We start from the raw sequence: 4,677 nt of genomic DNA, 5'->3' as shown, positions 1-4,677 counted from the left end.
TTCAATTCCTGGATATCCTTGTTAACTGTCTGTCTCGTTGATCTGTCTAATGTTGACAGTGGGGTGTTAAAGTCTCCCATTATTATTGTGTGGGAGTCTAAGTCTCTTTGTAGGTCTTTAGGGACTTCCTTTATGAATCTAGGTGCTCCTGTATTGGGTTCATATATATTTAGTATAGTTAGCTCTTCTTGTTGAATTGATCCCTTTACCATTATGTAATGGCCTTCTTTGTCTCTTTTGATCTTTGTTTGTTTAAAGTCTGCTTTACCAGAGACTAGGATTGCAACCCCTGCTTTTTTTTGTTTTCCATTTGCTTGGTAGATCTTCCTCCATCCCCTTATTTTGAGCCTATGTGTGTCTCTGCACATGAGATGGGTCTCCTGAATACAGCACACCGATGGGTCTTGACTCTTTATCCAATTTGCCTGTCTGTGTCTTTCAATTGGAGATTTGAGCCCATTTACATTTAAGGTTAATATTGTTATGTATGAATTTGATCCTGTCATTATGATGATAGCTGGTTATTTTGCTTATTAGTTGATGCAGTTTCTTCCTAGCATTGATGGTCTTTACAATTTGGCATGTTTTTGCAGTGGCTGGTACCTGTTGTTCCTTTCCATGTTTGGTGCTTCCTTCAAGAGCTCTTGTAAGGCAGGCCTGATGGTGACAAAATCTCTCAGCATGTGTTTGTAAAGGAATTTATTTCTCCTACACTTATGAATATTAATTTGGTTGAATATAAAATTCTGGGTTGAAAATTCTTTTCTTTAAGAATGTTGAATATTGGCCCCCACTCTCTTCTGGCTTGTAGACTTTCTGCCGAGAGATCCGCTGTTAGTCTGATGGACTTCCCTTTGTGGGTAACCTGACCTTTCTCTCTGGCTGCCCTTAACATTTTTTTCCTTCATTTCAACTTTGGTGAATCTGACAAATATGTGTCTTGGAGTTGCTCTTATCGAAGAGTATCTTTGTGGCATCCTCCCTATATCCTGAATTTGAATGTTGGCCTGCCTTGCTAGGATGGGGAAGTTTTCCTGGATGATATCCTGCAGAGTGTTTTCCAGCTTGGTTCCATTCTGCCTATCACTTTCAGGTACACCAATCAGACATAGATTTGGTCTTTTCACATAGTCCCATATTTCTTGGAGGCTTTGTTCATTTCTTGTTACTCTTTTTTCTCTAAACTTTTCTTCTCACTTCATTTCATTCATTTGATCTTCTATCACTGATATCCTTTCTTCCACCTGATCAAATCTGCTACTGAAGCTTGTGCATGCATCACGTAGTTCTTATGCCATGGTTTTTGGCTCCATCAGGTCATTTAAGGACTTCTCTACACTGTTTATTCTAGTTAGCCACTTGTCTAGTCTTTTTTCAAAGTTTTTAGCTTCTTCATGATGGGTTCAAACATCCTCCTTTAGCTTGGAAAAGTTTGTTATTACCAATCGTCTGAAGCCTTCCTCTCTCAACTCATCAAAGTCATTCTCCGTCCAGCTTTGTTCCATTGCTGGCAAGGAGCTGCATTCCTTAGGAGGAGAAGAGGTGCTCTGATTTTAGAATTTTCAGCTTTTCTGCTCTGGTTTCTCCCCATCTTTGTGCTTTTATCTGCCTTTGCTCTTTGATGATGGTGACATACAGATGGGGTTTTGGTGTGGATGTCCTTTCTGTTTCTTAGTTTTCCTTCTAACAGTCAGGACCCTCAGCTGCAGGTCTGTTGGGGTTTTCTGGAGATCCACTCCAGACCCTGTTTACCTGGGTATCACCAGCAGAGGCTGCAGAACAGCAAATATTGCAGAACGGCAAATGTTGCTGTCTGATCGTTCTTCTGGAAGCTTCGTCTCAGAGGGGCACCTGGCTGTATGAGGTGTCAGTCGGCCCCTACTGGAAGGTGTCTTCAAGTTAGTCTACTCAGGGGTCAGGTACCCACTTGAGGAAGCAGTCTGTCTGTTCTCAGATCTCAAACTCCATGCTGGGAGAACCACTACTCTCTTCAAAGCTGTCAGACAGGGACGTTTAAGTCTGTGGAAGTTTCTGCTGCCTTTTGTTTAGCTATGCCCTGCCCCCAGAGGTCGAGTCTACAGAGGCAGGCAGGCCTCCTTGAGCTGTAGTTGGCTCCCCCTAGTTCGAGCTTCCTGGCCATTTTGTTTACCTCCTCAAGCCTCGGCAATGGCAGACGCCACTCCCCCAGCCTTGCTGCCATCTTGAAGTTCGATATCAGACTGCTGTGTTAGCAGTGAGTGAGGCTCCATGGGTGTGGGACCCTCCAACCCAGGCATGGGATATAATCTCCTGGTGTGCCATTTGCTAAGGCCATTGAAAAAGTGCAGTATTAGGGTGGCAGTTTCCCGATTTTGCAGGTACCGTCTGTCATGGCTTCCCTTTGCTGGGAAAGGGAATTCTGTGACCCCTTTCATTTCCCGGGTGAGGCGATGCCCCGCCCTGCTCTGTGGGCTGCACCCACTGTCTGACAAGCCCCAGTGAGATGAACCCGGTACCTCAGTTGGAAATGCAGAAAGCACCCATCTTCTGCATCACTCACACTGGTAGCTGCAGACTGGAGCTGTTCCTATTCAACCATCTTGGAACCTCCAGACTCTTTCTTTAATTTCTCGAAGTACAAATTTTGATTATTGATTTGAGACCTTTCTTCTCTTTCAATGTAGGTTTTTACAGTTTTTAACTGATCTTGGCAAAATCTGCCTGGGAAGCCACCCTATCCCTGGGAATGCTCCAAGTCAGATGAAATAAAGGCAAGGCCTTTCACAGGTCCATAAGGGAGCCACTGGACAAATCAAAATCCACAACAACAATTCTTTGAGAACAAAATCCGTGTTGCTCTTTCTTGCACTAGGAACCTGTACCAGGAATGCAATGTGTTGTCCTAGTAGCTGCCGTAGATCTGGGATCTGGGTGATGGCTGTTGGGCAGTTTAAAATGTCACAGCGTTTTCTTACTGTAGCAACTTGTTTCTTCGCCAAGCTTTCACCTGATTGCTGTGTTTTTAACTAGACTCCAGAGTTCTGTAAAAGTTTATTTTGACAGGTTTTACTAGCTTATTAGTTGTTTTGATGAAAGGAAAGCACCCTGGAATTTTCTTTTCTACTATTTTTAGTGACATCACCCTAAAATTTTATTCCTTTTTGTTTGTTTGTTTGTTTACCAACTCCATTTCTCTTCCTGATCAACAAAAGCCTTGATTTTGTTCAGGGAACTATCCATCCACCAGCACCAACCCTTCATAGTCTGCACATTCCAGGAAAGCTCCATGCTAAAATCCTTTCTCTTTCTTTCACTGAATACAACTTTTCTGTCCTCTATTTTATGTTCTCAGTACCTAGCTAGATGGCAGGGTCTATTCTAATGACCTCACTTGATTCTCTTTTTTCTTAAATTTGAATCATTTTCATCAATCTTTCTTTAAATTCACTATTTCTGTGTTATCGCTAATCCTTTCTTAATACCATTCAGTTAAATTTTTACTTCAGAAATTGAATTTTCTATTTGTAGAATTTCCAGTTGGTTATTCTAGTTTTAATTTTTCTGCCTGGGTTTCTTATTTATTTTTCATTATGAGGATATTTCCCTTTGGTGTATTTAGCATCATTAAAATAGCTGCTTTAACATTTTTCTCTTCTAATGCCAACATCTGGGTAAACTCAAGGTTACTGTGCATTGCCTGGCCTTTCTCCTGAGTAGTAATAAAATTATCTTGTTTATTCATATGTCTAATAATTTTATATTTTTCTATACATTATTAATGATATATTATAGATATTCTCAATTTTGCTCCTCTTAAAAATATTTTTATTTTAGCAGATAGTTAACTTGACTAGACTCAAACTAAAGACTCCTGGTTTCTTGCAAAGGAATGGGGCTAAAAACTCTTTTCAATTGCTTTAGCTTTATTGCGACTATTTGGAGTCTGCACTGCACGTATGTGTTTCAGATAGTCAGTTAGAGATTTGGGCAGGGTTTATACTCTGAGTTTATACTCAGATTCCTCTTTGCTGGCTTAATTGTTTTTGGGATTCCCTCCCCTCACCTTTCAGTTTCTCCAGATATTCCATACTCTAATCTCTAGTTCAGGGGTTGTCAAAATAAGATCCCTGGGCCAAATCCAATCCATTACCTATTTTTGTAAAGCTTATTCACTAAGAATGTTTTTATTTTTTGTGGGTTTTTTTTTAAACATTTTAAAGGATTGTAAAACAAACAAAAAAACTATGCAACAGAGACAATATGTGGCTCAAAAGCCTAAAATATTTACTCTGTGGTCCTTTACCAAAAGAATATTAGGACCACAGTTTTAGGTCTTCAATATGGTAAGATGGTGTATTTCTATCTATATGAACTTTAGCTTCTTTGTGTGCCCAACTGGTTCTTGTCCTGAAGTGAAGGGACATAATACTGGGAAACCCATTTAGGGCCACTGCCTTTTTCTGAGGATATAACTCTCCATTCCAGCTACTGTCTATTTTTAGTCACTCTTCAGTGTTTTTAAGTAATATATGTTAGTATTTTCGTCTAGAATATATCATTGTTTTGTGGGAAGGTTGTTCTGCCAAAAGTTACTCCATCATTATCCATTTCAACCCATTCTAATCCATTGAATTCAAGTAAAATAATACTTCCTAGAGCCTTTTCTGGGCTATGTGCTATGCTAGTCTTCTGGAGGAT

This window comes from Macaca fascicularis, chromosome X (assembly GCF_037993035.2).
Source record: "Macaca fascicularis isolate 582-1 chromosome X, T2T-MFA8v1.1".
NCBI lineage: Eukaryota > Metazoa > Chordata > Mammalia > Primates > Cercopithecidae > Macaca > Macaca fascicularis.
The sequence above is the reverse complement of the archived record's forward strand: the minus strand, read 5'-3'. Positions refer to the sequence as shown.